At 54.0% G+C, this 17291-nt stretch overlaps 1 long non-coding RNA gene across 4 annotated transcripts; it reads left to right on the top strand.

Moving 5' to 3' along the window:
• Window positions 1-4345: 4345 nt before the first annotated feature.
• Window positions 4346-15974, top strand: LOC139364165 (uncharacterized). Of its 4 annotated transcripts, XR_011625470.1 has the most exons (5): window positions 4346-5111; window positions 7581-7656; window positions 8761-8906; window positions 10779-10982; window positions 15612-15974. It is a non-coding gene; the product is annotated as an uncharacterized lncRNA (long non-coding RNA). The 4 variants fall into 4 exon arrangements; XR_011625472.1 differs by lacking the exon at window positions 8761-8906; XR_011625471.1 differs by lacking the exon at window positions 8761-8906 and having other exon boundaries at window positions 7581-7720.
• The last annotated feature ends 1317 nt before the right edge of the window (window positions 15975-17291 follow it).

Here is a 17291-nt window from a genome sequence, read left to right as displayed (position 1 = left end):
ATGGGGCCTGGAGCCCCTGCAACCTCAGGCTCAGCTCCAGGTGCTCCCAAACCTATGGGCAGCTGTGACTGTGCATTTCCACCATCAAAGCAGCCTTGCCCATGGCCCAGCTAAGTGGAGTGCCAGGCAGTGCCAGGAGGGAGGCGGGGCTGGGGGCTGGCAGTCACGCCTGGGCCTGCAGGCACTGGCTCGGGGCCTGCCATCCCAGGAGAAACAATCCATCTGGCTTGTTGTCAGGCTCGGATTTCTTACCTCCTCAGAGGGGCGTGTGCCACTGGCTGGCCATGGGGAGGGCTCAGTGGAGCTGGCTCCTCTGAGGCCTCTCTTGGGGCAGGGCGGCTGGTCTCCAATCCCCTGACTTCCGTGCCCCTGTGCCCTCCTGGTCTCTGGCACTGACCAGACCCGACTGTAACTGGGCAATGGTGCTGCCCCAGGAGGGCTGATCTTGCAGGCAAACAGTGTAGGGTGTGCATCTGGGAGGTGCTTCCCCAGGCCTCCCTGGTGCTGCTACAGAGCTTTACACAGAAGTGACCTGCTGGTATCTGTGGGGCCCCAAATGCTGAAGGAGGCCTGCCCTAGCTCCTGCTCCCCTCGGGCCTCCATTCCAGCTCCTCTGGCTTCACCTGCTGCTCATCACTCCCTTGCCTGCCCTCCGGCCCCATCCTTGCTCATGATGTTGGTTGATCCTAGCACATCCCTGCTTCCATCCTCTCTAGTGAAAATTGGACATGGCCTTCAAGGTTCAGTTCAGGCACATCCTCCTCCAAGAAACTGTCCCTGATCCACCTAGGCTCAGGGAGGCCAGCCTCGCCCACAATTCCTGCTCTCCTGGGCCCCCATCACCCAACTCAGAAACTCAGGGCAGGCTGGAGGGAAGGAGATGGGCTGGGCCCTCGGATCCCCTCTCCTGGGGGCTCACCCTCGGCTTCACTTTAAGGGATCTCCTGTCCCAAGACTGGAGATGCTGTAAGGCTCTGGCAGGGCACATCTAGCTGCCCAGGGATACAGGGAAGGGGCTTCAGCATCCTGCCCACTCTGGGCCCCCAGGGCCTACACTCCCACCCTACAAGGATGGCCACTCACTGATAGTGACTTACACCATCCTGGCCCTCAGTCTCTTCATTTGTGAATTGGAGATAATGAGACTTACCTCAAAGCCCAGGTATGTGCTGCCAAATTGCAGGTTGCAGCATGTCAGGCCTCTGTAACCCTACCGGGCTTCACACCTATTGGTAGTTACTGGGAGCTGCTGCTAATGACATCCGTTCATCATTCCTGCCCATGGGCAAGAGCCAGTGCTGGGTGCTGGTGCCTGGGGGAGAGGGAGGTGCCCGCAACCCCTGGCTCTGCCTCATCCCACCTTCAAGCACCAACTCTGATGTCCCCACCTTGACCTCCTCCCTCTCCCTCTTCTCTGTTCCCATGGTTACATGTGCCACCCCCACGTACATGTCTGTTGTTCTACTGTGTGTCCGTACCTCTCTGTGACCCCATCACTCTGCAAGGGCCTGGGCGAGCTGAGGCTCAGGGCAGTCAGGGCTGGCCTAAAGACATAGCGAAGTTGGCCAGGTGCGGTGGCTCACACCTGTAATCCCAGCACTCTGGGAGGCCGAGGCGGGCAGATCACGAGGTCAAGTTACAGACCATCCTGGCTAACATGGTGAAGCCCTGTCTCTACTAAAAATACGAAAAAATTAGCCAGGTGTGGTGGCGGCGCCTGTAGTCCCAGCTACTCAGGAGGCTGAGGCAGGAGAATGGCACGAACCGGGAGGTGGAGCTTGCAGTGAGCCGAGATTGCACCACTGTGCTCCAGCCTGGGTGACAGAGCAAGACTCCATCTCAAAAAAAAAAAAAAAAAAGAAAAGAAAAAAAGAAAAAAAAAAGAAAGACAGCGAACTAGGGCAGCAATGGGAGGCAACAAGCCAAACCAAGGACCTTAAACCAGGTCTTTGGTTTGATCTCAGGTGGGGATCTGGGTTCCGGAAGGCTCCAAGAGCTGCAGTTACAGGTCAGTTTTCAGGACAGCGTGGGGGGCATCCTGGGGACACGGCTGGGCATCCTGCAGCCTGCCCCGGCTGGAGCTCAGGTGTCTGGGTGTCTGTAGCAGTCTGTGTGGCAGGGGTGGGGGATGGGGCGAGTTACTCTCCACAAAGGGCTTCTGGGAAATCAAGCAGCACACGTTCTGCTGGATCTTCAAGGAAAGAGAAGGCGCCCAAAGACCCATGGTGGTATGACTGTCCCGGGGCATCCCTGGGCTTTCTCTGGACACCAGCCCCTTTGCTGTACCCTCTGGTGCCTGCACAGCCCAGGCCCCTGCTGCCCCTCTTCATGGACAGCAGTGACTGGGGTTCCTGTCCCCAGCCACACCATTTCCGCATGCTCACACAGTGGCCTGTTGAAACTCAAATGTGATCACCTCCTCCATCCTGAAACCTTTCTGGCTTCTGATTGCCTGCAGGATAAAGTCCAACCTCCTTTTTGTGACATTCAAGGCTCTTTGTATCTCCCTCCAACGTCTGAACTGCCCTGAAGAGAGGAAGGATGGGGTGTTCCATAGATAGGAAGTGGTAGTGCGGGGCCCTGTCAAGATGTGGGCTCTTGAGGCTCCACCGTCCAACTCTCCCCAGGGGTGGTCTCAGGCGACCTTGCAGGAAAAGTCTGGCCTTGGTCAGAAGAGCCTAGAGCCACAGGCTGGTACGTGGGGCCCAGAACTGGGCCTCTGACCCCTGCAGAGGGAGTCTCAGGCCTGGCCTGACTCCCTGCCACAGGATCCCTAGAGCCACATGACTGGCCCTACTCTCCCCATCTCCCTGCTGGGCTCCAGCTCAGCCCCAGGAGCCAAGCCAGATTTGAGGCCAGAAGGTTTGACCAGGTTGATTCCTGCTAGGTGGCTCTGCACAGAACCCTCTTACAGCCCATCCAACTGGACGGGTCCCTTCCCTTTTGCACCATTCTTGTTGGTACCTGTCTGCCTGACCCTGTGTGGCACCTCAGGGCTGCAGCCTTGGTCTGGGTCCCTGCCACCTGGTCACCTTCTGCCCTGAGGCCTGCCCTCCCTGCTGTCTGAGGCTGTCAGCTGGACCTTGGAGTACGGCCATCCCAGGCCCATTCCTGGCTCTGATCACTGTAAGGGGCCCTGGTACCATCCTCCTTGGGCGCAATCCCCCTGGATGCTGGCTGGTCAGGTGGAATCACTTGTTAATGGAGTCACAAGCTGGGCGAGGTGAGGTGGCTAATTCCAATACTTTGGGAGGCCAAGGTGGGAGGATCAATACTTTGGGAGGCCAGGAGGCTGAGGCTGCACTGAACTATGATAGTGCCACTGCACTGCAGCCTGGGCAACGGAGTGAAATCCTGTCTAAAAAAACCTAAAAACCCCCAAAAACCCAAAAACCAAAACAAAAAGAAAACTATCCTTGACACTTTAGTGTAAGTACATCAAAGGATAGCTGTAATTATTTTGAAAGCATATGTTGTTACGAGTATGGGGACATCTGGACTTTCTCTCGTAGGAGGGTGTCCTTGCAGGCATCTTTAGGCTGTTCCCTTAATTGTAAGCATCTTGTGACCACAAGTCGTGGCTGGCAAGGAATGTGCCTTGTTAGTCTCAGGATGGAGCTGAACTTACAAAGGCATTGCTCTGGCTCTCCTAGACTCCTGCTTCCCTAATGGGCTGGTCGCTGTGTCTTGAGCCTATAATCCCACACTTTGGGAGCCCCAGGAAGGAGGATCGCTTGACCTCAGGAGTTCAAAACCATCCTGGGCAACACACTGAGACCCCATCTCTACAAAAAATTAAAAAACTAGCCAGGCATGGTGGCCTGCGCCTGTAGTCCCAGATACTGGGGAGGCTGAGGTGGGAGGGTCTCTTGAGCCTGGGAGGTGGAGGCTGCAGTAAGCAGAGATCAGTCCCTGCTTAAAAAAAAAAAGTGACAGTCCCCAGGTGGGTGCAGGTCGATGGTGGCAGCTGCTGTGGTGGCTTGTGGCTGGTGTTCTTGTCCTATGTTTGTGATCATCCCTAGGTCTAGGATTCAGGCTTCCTGTTCCCAGGAGGGTTCAGATGAGAGGCCCTGAGCAGCCCCTCAGGCAGAGCCTCTTTCTGGGGAGAAGGTGCTCCCTGGGGCGAGCAAGTGGGCAGGCCCTGGCTCTCTCCGTTCCCGAATACCTTCTACTGTCCAGGTAGAACACCTTCTACTGAACCTGGCCCAGGCTCAGATACGGTCCAACCCGGCAGACCCTTCCCGGGGGCCTGTGACTGTCCCAGGGCGGCCGCTCCCACGGCCCTGAACCTGCCAAGGCCCGGGTGTAGGGGTGAGCGCGCACCGGCTGGGGGACGTTGGAGAAGCCAAGCAAAGGCAGCCGGGCGCGCCTTTCTGCCCTCCCAGTGGCGGGGGACGCGGCAGGGACAGGCGGGCGGCCAGCCGGCTTCAGGACGCTTGACAAGAGTTTCGGCTGAGGGTGCGCCCGGGTCTCTGGAGGGGCACCACTGACGGGGGGGCGTGGCATCGGGGGGCGTGGCCTGGGCGTGGCCGGCGCCGCTTCTTCCCTTTCCTGAGCCCAGAGGGCACCTCCTGCAGGCCACGTTTCCTTCCTGCTGGGGGGCTTCTGTTCTCCCAGACCCGGTCGGTGCTCTTTTCCCCCAGCGCCCCTCCCCCACCCAGCCCTGGCCTTGCCTGCCGCAGCCACCTTCTTCTCTGACGCTGTGTCCTGGACTTGGTGACAATGACAACTTGACAAGAAGGCGAGCCTGGACCTTTCCTGCGGCAGCATCCAGCTTTCCCCGCCCCTCGCTGGGTGGGTGCCCACCACACGCCCAGCCTCACCCGCCCAGCCTGCCGCGCGTGCTTATCCAGGCCCTCCAGGCCAGGTCTCCGGGTCTTATGGAAGAAGGCCTCGTGTCTGGGCAGTGCCATCGCTGTGAGTGGGCATCCGGGGCCAGTCAGATGTGCCGTCTCCGGAGGTCACTTCCGTAGTGACCATCGACAGCTTGGCCAAATTCGGCCGCAGGATCTTTTCCTATCAATTGCAGGATGGACTCTTCCCGCAGCCATGCGACCTGTGGCCCGCGGGCCCTGCTCCCTGAGCTGGAGGAGGCTGAGCAGAACGAGCAGGTTGAGGCCTGTGGGAAGGAAGGGCCACATCTCCTTCATGTTTATTACCCCCCTCCACAGGCCATACCTAGGAGGCCCTGAAGGGTTTCTTTTTTTTTTTTTTTTGAGACGGAGTCTCGCTCAGTCGCCCAGGCTGGAGTGCAGTGGCCGGATCTCAGCTCACTGCAAGCTCCGCCTCCTGGGTTTACGCCATTCTACTGCCTCAGCCTCCCGGCCTTAAAGGCTTTTTTAAGGGGGAAAGGAGGTTTCCAGAACCACAGCCGGCTCAGCAGAAAGACTCCACCAACAGAATCTGTGGGCGCACATTCCTCAACAGCTGAAGAAGGGGCTGGAGGGGCTCCTGGCATCCCCTCCAGAGCCAGGCCTAGGGCCCTGTGTGCAGTGGGGAGTCCTGCATCTGCACTGTTGCTAAGAAAGTGACATTTGGCCACACAAAGTGGCTCATGCCTGTAATCCCAACACTTTGGGAGGCTGAAGCTGCCAGGATTGCTTGGGCCCAGGAGTTCGAGACCAGCCTGGGCAACTTGGTGAAACCTCATTTCTTTTTTTTGAGACAGGGTTTCACTCTGTCGCCCAGACTGGAGTGCAGTGGCACGATCTCAGCTCATCGCAACCTCTGCTTCCCAGGCTCAAGTGATTCTCCTCACTCAGCCTCCCGAGTAACTGGGATTACAGGTGTGCAACACCACACCTGGCTAATTTTTGTATTTTTAGTAGAGATGGGGTTTCACCATGTTGGCCAGGTTGGTGGTGAACTCCTGACCTCAAATTGTCCACCTGCCTCGGCCTCCCAAAGTGCTGGGATTACAGGCCTGAGCCACTGTGCTCAGACGTTTTTTTTTTTTTTTCTTTTTTTTTTGAGATGGAGTTTCACTCTATCGCCCAGGCTGGAGTGTGGTGGCACGATCTCGGCTCACTGCAACCTCCACCTCCCAGGGTCAAGTGATTCTCCTGTCTCAGCCTCCAGAGTAGATGGGATTACAGGCATGCACCACCATGCCTGGCTAATTTTTATATTTTTAGTAGAGACAGGGTTTCACCATGTCTGCCAGGCTGGTCTTGGACTCCTGACCTCAAGTGATCTGGCCACCTTGGCCTCCCAAAGTGCTGGAATTACAGGTGTGAGCCACCATGCCCAGCCCTCATTTCTACAAAAAATACAAAAATTAGCCGGGCTTGGCACACACCTGTAGTCCCAAGTACTCAAGAGGATGAAGTGGGAGGATCACTTGAGCCTGGGGAGGTAGAGGCTGCAGTGAACCATGTTCCTGCCACTGCACTCCAGCCTGTGTGACAGTGAGACCCTGTCTCAAAAAAAAAAAAGAAAAGAAAAAGAAGGCGACACTTCTTGAGGCTGCTGGTTTTTTTTTTTTTTTTTTTTTTTTTTTTGAGACTGAGTCTGGCTCTGTCGCCCAGGCTGGAGTGCAGTGGCCGGATCTCAGCTCACTGCAAGCTCCGCCTCCCGGGTTTACGCCATTCTCCTGCCTCAGCCTCCGGAGTAGCTGGGACCACAGGCGCCCGCCACCTCGCCCGGCTAGTTTTTTGTATTTTTTAGTAGAGACGGGGTTTCACCGTGTTAGCCAGGATGGTCTCGATCTCCTGACCTTGTGATCTGCCCGTCTCAGCCTCCCAAAGTGCTGGGATTACAGGCTTGAGCCACCGTGCCCGGCTGAGGCTGCTGGTTTTTGAGCCCTACTGTGCTGCATGCTTTTGGTGCTCACTCTAATTCACAGGACCTCGAGGGCAAGACTTCGGCCCACAGGTATCCCAGGACCTAGAACTGTGTCTGACATATACCAGGTACTCAGTAAACCCTTGTCACACAAATCCCCAAGAACATTTCACAGTGCTTTTCTTTTTTCCTTTTTTTTCCGAGTGCAGTGGTGCAATCTTGGTTCACTGCAACCTCTGCCTCCCTAGCTCAAGCGATCCTCCCACCTCAGCCTCCTGAGTAGCTGGGACCACAGGCACGTACCACCATGCCTGGCTAATTTTTTGTATTTTTAGTAGAGACAGGTTTTTGCTATGTTGCCCAGGATGGTCTCAAACTCCTGAGCTCAGGCAGTCCACCCACCTCAGCCTCTCAAAGTGCTGGGATTACAGGCATGAGCCACCATACTCAGCCTTGTTTCTCATTTATATAGGTAGTGATTGGAGGCTCAGGAGGGGAATTCACAGCTCAAAGTTGAACACCCAGTGGGAGAAGCAGGCCAGGACATAAGCAGGAGGGGCTCCAAAGCTGAGTTTGTTGCTGCAGAGCCTTTCCTGAAGTTGGAGAGAGTGTCTGCAGAAGGAGGCTAGAGACAGCTGTAGAATCACTACTACTGGTGACATCGTTGTTCCACTCTGCCCTGACCCCTGAGTTGGTCAGACTTGGCCATGTGGAGAACTCCCTGCTTCTCCTGCTCTCTGCTGCCCTAACCTGAGACTGGTTATTCAAGTGTCTTCCTCACTGTCTCCCCCAAACAGGAAGTCTTTTTTGATGCTCTTGCATCTGGGGCTGACCCAACACTTCTCATCCCATGTGGTCATTGCTGGCTTACAGGTCAGTCTGGCCCTTGCACTCGATGTTCTCTAAGGGCAGAGCTCATGGTGCTGGCTCTGAGAAGGTATCAGGAAGTGATAAATGGAAGGGTGGGTAGGTGGATGGGTAGATGAATGGATGAGCAGGTGGATGAGTGGGCAGATGTGTGTGTGTATGGACATGTGGGTGGATGCATGGATGGATGGATGGACAGCTAGATGAATAGATGGGTGGATGGATGGATAAATATCTGGAAAGGTGGGTGGGTGGATGGATGGATGGATGGGTGGGTGGATGGATGGATAGATGGGTGGATGGGTGGGTGGGTGGATGAGTGGGTAGATGGGTGGATGGGAAGGTGGGTGGGTGAATGGATGGGTGGATGGGTGGGTGGGTGGATGGGTGGGTGGATGGATGGGTGGATGGGTGGGTGGGTGGATGGATGGGTGGATGGGCAGGTGGGTGGGTGGGTGCATGCATGGGTGGGTGGATGGGTGGGTGGATGGATGAGTGAGTGAATTGGTGGTTGGCTGGATGGGTGGGTGGATGGGTGGGTGGGTGGATGGGTGGATGAGTGGGTGGATGGGTGGATGGGGAGGTGGGTGGGTGGATGGGTGGGTGGATGGGTGGATGGGTGGGCGGATGGATGGGTGGGTGGATGGGTGGATGAGTGGGTGGATGGGTGGATGGGGAGGTGGGTGGGTGGATGGGTGGGTGGATGGGTGGATGGGTGGATGGGTGGTTGGATGGATGGGTGGATGGGTGGGTGGGTGGATGGGTGGGTGGATGGGTGGATGGGTGGGTGGATGGGTGGATGGGGAGGTGGGTGGGTGGATGGGTGGGTGGATAGGTGGATGAGTGGGTGGATGGGTGGATGGGGAGGTGGGTGGGTGGGTGGATGGATAGGTGGATGGGTGGGTGAATGGTGTGTTCTCAGCAACAGCCAGAGGACCACTCCTATCTCCCTGTATATGCTGAGTTGCTGGGGTTTCTGGCCAGAAAAAATCGTATAGGCTGTCCATAAAACAGCTGGAGAGGTGGGTAAAGTTTACCCTGTAGAAGAGAAGGCTCAGGGGAGCAGGAGAGCTGCCTCTGAATATTTAGAGGGCTGTCCCTTGGGAGTAGGCAAGGACACCCCTCCTGAGCCTCATGGCTGCACAGGCGGACCAAGAACCCGCGGCAGAAGTAGTATGGAGGCAGATGGTGTCTTGAGGCTCAAGCTGCCTGCTGGTTCCAGACACCTCCTTCTCTTCTGGGACTTCTGCCAAATGGTAAATGGAACCCGATTTTTTTGCAAACTTACATTTTTAGTTCTGAAATTGGTGATGACTCCAAACATTTTTATAATTAACAAAGTATCTTGGCTGGGTATGATGGCTTAGGCCTGAAATCCCAGTGCTTTGGGAGGTCAGGGTGGGAGGATCACTTGAGGCCAGGAGTTCCACACCAGCCTGGGCAACATGGTGAGATTCTGGCTCTACAAAAAGTTGTTTAAAAAATTAGCCAGAAGTGGTGGTGCACGTCTGTGGTCTCAGCTACTCGGGAGGCTGAGGTAGGAGGATTGCTTGAGGCAGGGAGTTCGAGGCTGCAGTGAGCTGTGATCTTGCCACTGCATTCCAGCCTGGGTAACAGAAAGAAACCCTGACTGTAAATGAACAAACAAATCAACAAAGTATCTTTTTTAAAAAAAAAAAAACAATTTTATACTTAAGCATAATTAAAAATTACATTATTGTGATGGAGATAGGGTCTCACTGTGTTGTCCAGGCTGGTCTCAAACTCCTGGGCTCAAGCGATCCTCCTGCCTTGGCCTCCCAAAATGCTGGAGTTACAGGCACAAGCCACCATAGCTGGCCAACAAAGTGTCTTTTGAATGAAAGCAAAACACTCACAGTCCCAAATGACACAGAGATGTTTACGATGAGAAGTAACACTGTGCCCCCAACCTCCCCACCCCAGTTTATCTTCCCAGGGTCTCCCCAAGAGCTGCTTCCTGTGACTCCTGTTATGTGTAGTTCTGCTGACAGTGACCTGGACAGCTGTGCACCATGCACAGCATCTCTTTTCTCTGACTTACCACATTTTAGACACTACCGACTCCTCCATGTGAAAGATGGGAATTTAACTACATCACATTACCCTACAAACTTCATTGTTAATATAGTTATTTTTATTTCTTCTACTGCTTTTTTGGTAACTTTATTTATTTACTCATTCATTTATTTTTTTTGAGATGGAGTTTCGCTCTTATTGCCCAGGCTGGAATTCAATGGTGCAATCTCGGCTCACTGCAACCTCTGCCTTCCAGGTTCAAGTGATTCTCCTGCCTCAGCCTCCCGAGTAGCTGAGATTACAGGTGGCCACCACTATGCCCAGCTAATTTTTGTATTTTTAGTAGAGACGGGGTTTCACTATGTTGGCCGGGCTGGTCTTGAACTCCTGAGCTCAGATGATCCACCCACCTCAGCCTCCCAAAGTGCTGGGATTACAGATGTGAGCCACCATGCCCAGACTTTTTTGCTTTTGAGACACAATTTCGCTCTGTTGCCCATGCTGGAGTGCAGTGGTGCGATCTTGGCTAACTGCAACCTCTGCCTCCCAGGTTCAAGCGATTCTCCTGCCTCAGCCTCCCAAGTAGCTAGGACTACAGGCATGTACCACTACACCCAGCTAATTTTTGTATTTTTAGTAAAGATGGGGTTTCACCATGTTGGCCAGGCTGGTCTGGAACTCCCGACGTCAGGTGATTGCCCACCTCCGCCTCCCAAAGTGCTGGGATTACAGGCTTGAGCCACTGCACCTGGCATATTTTTTAAATTAACTTTTAAAGACAGAGTCTTGCTCTGTCACCCAGGATGGAGTGCAGTGGTATGGACACAGCTCACTGCAGCCTCAAACTCTGGGATCCAATCATTCCTCCCACGTAGGCCTCCTGTGTAACGGGGACTACAGGCATACACCACGCTGCCAGCTACTTTTTGTATTTTTGTAGAGATGGGGTTTCACCATGTTGCTCAGGCTGGTCTCGAACTCCTGAGCTTAAGTGATTTGGCTGCCTCAGCCTCCCAGATTGCTGGGATTACAGGCATGAACCACTGCTCCCGGCCCTCAGTAACTTTAAGTAATATTCTTTCTGCTATTAGGGAAACAGGAGCCTAGGAGAGCCAGGATCACACCATCTTAAAACCAACTTCATCTTAAAACTAGCAAGGGACATTCCTTGGCAGTCACATCGTACTGAGATATTTACAAAGGAGAAAACATCTTAAAGATACCTGCAAGGACATACTCCTACAACTATGGAAAGTCCAGATGTTCCAACAGACACCATAATATATGCTTTCAAGGTAATTATACTTATGCTTTATGAACTTATACTAAAATGTCAAGGATAGTTTTCTTTAAATCAACCGAATAATAAATTCTGTCATGCTGTTAGCCCACCCGCACGTAGGCACAGCTTAGTTTAGTCTTTATACAGATAAGACCCCCGTATAAGAGAAACTTAAAGCTGGTGCATTTCCTCTGCTTTCTGAGGTTGTCCCACTCTGTAACTGAGTGGCTTTCAATAAATGAGCTTTTAGGCCGAGCACGTTGGCTCACGCCTGTAATCCCAGCACTTTGGGAGGCCAAGGCAGGTGGATCACCAGAGGTCAGGAGTTCAAGACCAGCTTTGCTAACGTGGTGAAACCCCATCTCTACTAAAAATACAAAAATTAGCTGGGTGTGGTGGCGAGGGCCTGTAATCCCAGCTACTCGGGAGGCTGAGAGAGGAGAACCACTTTAACCCAGCAGGTGGAGGTTACAGTGTGCTGAGATCACGCCACTCTGTATTCTAACCTGGGCAACAGAGTGAGACTTCATCTCAAAAAAAAAAAAAAAAGAGGCCGGGCGCGGTGGCTCAAGCCTGTAATCCCAGCACTTTGGGAGGCCGAGACGGGCGGATCACGAGGTCAGGAGATCGAGACCATCCTGGCTAACACGGCGAAACCCCGTCTCTACTAAAAATACAAAAAACGGCCGGGCCTGGTGGCTCAAGCCTGTAATCCCAGCACTTTGGGAGGCCGAGACAGGCGGATCACGAGGTCAGGAGATCGAGACCATCCTGGCGAACACGGTGAAACCCCGTCTCTACTAAAAAATACAAAAAACTAGCCGGGCGAGGTGGCGGGCGCCTGTAGTCCCAGCTACAGAGGAGGCTGAGGCAGGAGAATGGCGTAAACCCGGGAGGCGGAGCTTGCAGTGAGCTGAGATCCGGCCACTGCGCTCCAGCCTGGGCGACAGAGCGAGACTCCGTCTCAAAAAAAAAAAAAAAAAAAAGGCCGGGTGCGGTGGCTCAAGCCTGTAATCCCAGCACTTTGGGAGGCCGAGACGGGAGGATCACGAGGTCAGGAGATCGAGACCATCCTGGCTAACACAGTGAAACCCCGTCTCTACTAAAAATACAAAAACTTAGCCGGGCGAGGTGGCAGGCGCCTGTAGTCCCAGCTACTCGGGAGGCTGAGGCAGGAGAATGGCGTGAACCCGGGAGGCGGAGCTTGCAGTGAGCTGAGATCCGGCCACTGCACTCCAGCCTGGGTGACAGAGCGAGACTCCGTCTCAAAAAAAAAAAAAAAAAAAAAAAATACAAAAAACTAGCCGGGCGAGGTGGCGGGCGCCTGTAGTCCCAGCTACTCGGGAGGCTGAGGCAGGAGAATGGCGTGAACCCGGGAGGCGGAGCTTGCAGTGAGCTGAGATCCGGCCACTGCACTCCAGCCTGGGCCACAGAGCGAGACTCCGTCTCAAAAAAAAAAAAAGAAAAAAGAAAAGGCTGGGCAGGTGGCTCAGGCCTGTAATCCCAGCACTTTGGGAGGTTGAGACGGGCGGATCACGAGGTCAGGAGATCGAGACCATCCTGGCTAACACGGTGAAACCCCGTCTCTACTAAAAAATACAAAAAAACTAGCCGGGCGAGGTGGCGGGCGCCTGTAGTCCCAGCTACTCGGGAGGCTGAGGCAGGAGAATGGCGTAAACCCGGGAGGTGGAGCTTACAGTGAGCCTAGATTGTGCCACTGCACTCCAGCCTGGGCGACAGAGTGAGACTCCGTCTCAAAAAAAAAAAAAAGTCAGAAACAAAAAAACACATTTTGTATTCAGTACTTCTCCCCTTATCCATGAGGACACATCCCAAGAACCCCAGCGGATGTCTGACACCAGAGATAGTGCCAAAGCCTACACAGACTGTGCTTTTTTTTTTTTTTTTTTCTGAGACGGAGTCTCGCTCTGTGGCCCAGGCTGGAGTGCAGTGGTGCGATCTCCACTCACTGCAAGCTACGCCTCCTGGGTTCACGCCATTCTCCCGCCTCAGCCTCCTGTGTAGCTGGGACTACAGGCGCCTGCCACCACGCCCGGCTAATTTTTTTTTGTATTTTTTAGTAGAGACAGTGTTTCACCATGTTAGCCAGGATGGTCTCGATCTCCTGACCTCATGATCCGCCTGTCTCGTCCTCCCAAAGTGCTGGGATTACAGGCTTGGGCCACTGCGCCCCACCAGACTGTGCTTTTTCTTATACATGCATACATACATACATACATATCTACGAGAAGGTTTAATTTATAGATTAGGCACAGTAAAAGTTATTTCATAGAACTTTTCTTTTTTTGAGATAGGATCTCACTCTGTCATCTAGGCTGGAGTGCAGTGGCACGATGACCCCTCACTGCAGCCTTGAACTCCCTGGCTCAGGTGATTCTCCCACCTCAGCCTTTTGCGTAGCCGGGACTAGAAGTATGGGGCACCACACTCAGCTAATTTTTTTTTTTTTTTTGGTAGAAATGGGGTTTCACCATGTCGTCCAAGCTGGTTTTTGTTGTTGTTGTTTTTGATACAGTGTCTTGCTCTGTCAGCCAGGCTGGAGTGCAGTGGTGTGATCATGGCTCACTGCAGCCTTTACCTCCTAGGCTCAGGCGATCCTTCCACTTCATGCTCAGCTAATTTATTTATTTATTTTTGTAGAGACAGGGTCTCCCTATGTGGCCCAGGCTGATCTTGAACTCCTGGGCTCGAGCAATTTTCCTGCCTTAGCCCCGAAAGTGCTGGGATTACAGGCATGAGCCACCATGCCTGGCCAAATTGTGCATTTTAAAAGGGTATGTTTTGGTTGGGCAAGGTGGCTTACGCCTGTAATCCCAGCACTTTGGGAGGCCGAGGCGGGCGGATGACAAGGTCAGGAGATCGAGACATCCTGGCTAACACGGTGAAACCCCGTCTCTACTAAAAAATACAAAAAACTAGCCGGGCGCGGTCGCGGGTGCCTGTAGTCCCAGCTACTCAGGAGGCTGAGGCAGGAGAATGGCGTAAACCCGGGAGGCAGAGCTTGCAGTGAGCCGAGATCGCGCTACTGCACTCCAGCCTGGGTGACAGAGCGAGGCTCCGTCTCAAAAAAAAATAATAAATAAATAAATAAATAATAGAAAAGAAAAAAAAAAAAAAAGCCTGGGAGTGGTGGCTGACGCCTGTAATCCCATCACTTTGGGAGGCCGAGGCGGTCAGATTATGAGGTCAGGAGATCGATACCATCCTGGCTAACACGGTGAAACCCCGTCTCTTTTAAAAATACAAAAACTTGGCCGGGCGCGGTGGCTCAAGCCTGTAATCCCAGCACTTTGGGAGGCCGAGACGGGTGGATCACGAGGTCAGGAGATCGAGACCATCCTGGCTAACACGGTGAAACCCCGTCTCTACTAAAAAATACAAAAAACTAGCCGGGCGAGGTGGCGGGCGCCTGTAGTCCCAGCTACTCGGGAGGCTGAGGCAGGAGAATGGCGTAAACCTGGGAGGCGGAGCTTGCAGTGAGCTGAGATCTGGCCACTGCACTCCAGCCTGGGTGACAGAGCGAGACTCCGTCTCAAAAAAAACAAAAAAACAAAAAAACAAAAACTTAGCCGGGCATGGTGGCAGGCGCCTGTAGTCCCAGCTACTCGGGAGGCTGAGGCAGGAGAATGGCATGAATCCAGGAGGCAGAGCTTGCAGTGAGCCAAGATCACGCCACCGCACTCCAGCCTGGGCAACAGAGTGAGGCTCCGTCTCAAAAAACAAAAAACAAAACAAAACAAAACAAAACAAAACAAAAAAAACTGGGCTGCGCGGTGGCTCACGCCTGTAATCCCAGCGCTTTGGGAGGCTGAGGTGGGCAGATCACCTGAGTGTCAGGAGTTCAAGACCAGCCTGGCCAACAGGGTGAAACCCTATCTCTACTAAAAATACAAAAAATTAGCCGGGTGTGGTGGCGGGCTCCTGACATCCCAGCTACTCAGGAGGCTGAGGCAGGAGAATGGCGTGAACCTGCGAGGCGGAGCTTGCAGTGAGCTGAGATCGCGCCACTGCACTCCAGCCTGGGTGACAGAGCAAGACTCTGTCTCAAAAAAGAGAATTAGCCGGGCGTAGTGGCACATGCCTGCGGGCCCCAGCTACTCAGGAGGCTGAGGCAGGAGATTTGCTTGAACCCAGGAGGCAGAGGTTGCAGTGAGCTGAGATGGTGACATTGCACTCCAGCCTGGGCAACAGAGTGAGACTCCATGTCAAAAAAAAAAAAAAATGTTTACTTTCTTTTTTTTTTTTTTTTTTTTTTGAGACAGAGTCTTGCTCTGTCGCCCAGGCTGGGGTGCAGTGGCCGGATCTCAGCTCACTGCAAGCTCCGCCTCCCGGGTTTAGACCATTCTCCTGCCTCAGCCTCCCGAGTAGCTGGGACTACAGGCGCCCGCCACCACGCCCGGCTAGTTTTTTGTATTTTTTAGTAGAGACGGGGTTTCACCGTGTTAGCCAGGATGGTCTCGATCTCCTGACCTCGTGATCCGCCCGTCTCGGCCTCCCAAAGTGCTGGGATTACAGGCTTGAGCCACCGCGCCCGGCCAATATGTTTACTTTCACACTCACCTCTGACCTCCTCTTGGGAAGACGAGGTTACTGGTGCCCTCCCCTTCTCTTCCACTTTCAGATTTCTTCCTGGTCAGCCCCTAACACTGAATGTAAATACGATCCAACATCAACCTGCAAACAAACACCGACATAAGAGTGCAGTTGGAAAGGATCTCGCAAAGGAACAGAATCTTGTGATCATAATTGTAATAAGCATAATTGCCGTGTATTGAGAGCTTACAGATTCCAGGGCTCCGGCTCTGTTTCACAGGGGCCACTCAGTAGACCTCATGGCAACCCTGAGGTCAGGTACCACGTTCCCATTTTACAGAGGAGGAAACTGAGACATCATATGACAACGAAAAGGTAGCAGAGTTGGGATTGGTGCCCAGGCTCTCCAAGTTGAAAAGCTCTCGGCCACCTTGGAGAACATGGTTCTTGTGGTCTGAAGCATCACCCTGCACTGGCTTTCTGTTGCCAAGGATGGGTTTTCCTCACTGGTGCCCACCTACACTCATTTGTGTCATGTGGTTAACCCCTTTTGGCAACATAAGACCTTTCCCAGGAATGTGCCTTGGTGCAGAGGAAGACAGTGGGGGCAGGCCCCCTCCCTGGGATGCTCCACGCTCCCTGACCTCACATGGGTACAACCTGGGCCGTGACCGAGACCTGCTGCGCGGCAGACAATGGGAAGCCTGTGTGTCGTCCTGGGTGCTGGAATTAGACAATATTTAGCTTTCCCTTGGTGGAAAAGCCTTTCCCCTCCCACTTTGGGCAGGAACTGGTTCCTGTTGGGTGGGGCCTGGCTGCTACCCCACCCCCACCCAGTACCTCTCTGGGCTGCTCCCTGCCTGTGTCCCTGAGCACTGATTCCAGAGGTTTAATCATTAACGGGCACGTTTGGCCTTCGGTTGTGGGCTGGAATTTAGGACCTGAGCCCAGGAACAATGATCTCCGACACATTATTTTGTGTAAAGTAACTTTTCGCTGCCATTAGCTAATAAAGCTGGAATAAAGTGAGGTCCATTAACCAGCACTGGCCTCTTCGGCCTCTGGGGCTCCTTGGGAGGGACCCAAGGGACTCGCCTTTTGAGGACTGTGAAATCGCTGCTAGAAAATGTGCTTACAATTGTGGTCCAGCACTGAAGCCGCTCAGTATGTTTTTAGTCCCCTCTGTGTGGCAACCCCGCGTGTGGTTTTGGGGACTGGCAGAGTGCCCTGGAAGCGTGCCCACGTGCTGCAGATCCACCAGAGGAAATGCTGGGGAAATGCTGACGCCTGCTTTGCTCCCTGTTTCAGGGTCACCGAATGAGAAGCTGTTGGGATGAATGGCTCCCCACCCTCCTAGCCCGGGCCAGGGGTCGTCCAGCAGCAACGCCCACCTCCCTTCATCATGGGAGGAGGAGCTAGCGCTCCAGTCAGCCCTTTTCATCCTGAGCTGTTTGCTGGAAGTCACCAGTGGGTACCCACAGCCCAAGCCTCCTCTCTCTCCTTCCCCCAACCTCTGAGACAGCTGGCTGGATGCTCCCTCCAGCCCCATTCCCCTGCCCTCTCCCGAGGACAGCTCTGTCGGCAGCAGGGCCTCCCAGCAAGAGCCAGCAGCTGCACTATTTCTGCTGCTCCAGCATTTCGGGGGCGGCTGACGGGAAGGGTAGGGGCGATTTAGAGAGGCCCACTGGCGGGGATGGTGATGGGACTCCACGTCTCCCGCACGGGACCCCCCCTCCTCACTGGGCTTCATTCTTAGGGTCCCCCGTTG

The sequence above is a fragment of the Macaca nemestrina genome, chromosome 7, assembly GCF_043159975.1.
Source record: "Macaca nemestrina isolate mMacNem1 chromosome 7, mMacNem.hap1, whole genome shotgun sequence".
In the NCBI taxonomy this organism is placed as follows: Eukaryota; Metazoa; Chordata; class Mammalia; order Primates; family Cercopithecidae; genus Macaca; species Macaca nemestrina.
Note: the sequence above shows the minus strand (reverse complement) of the source record. Positions and strands in the feature narration are given on the sequence as shown.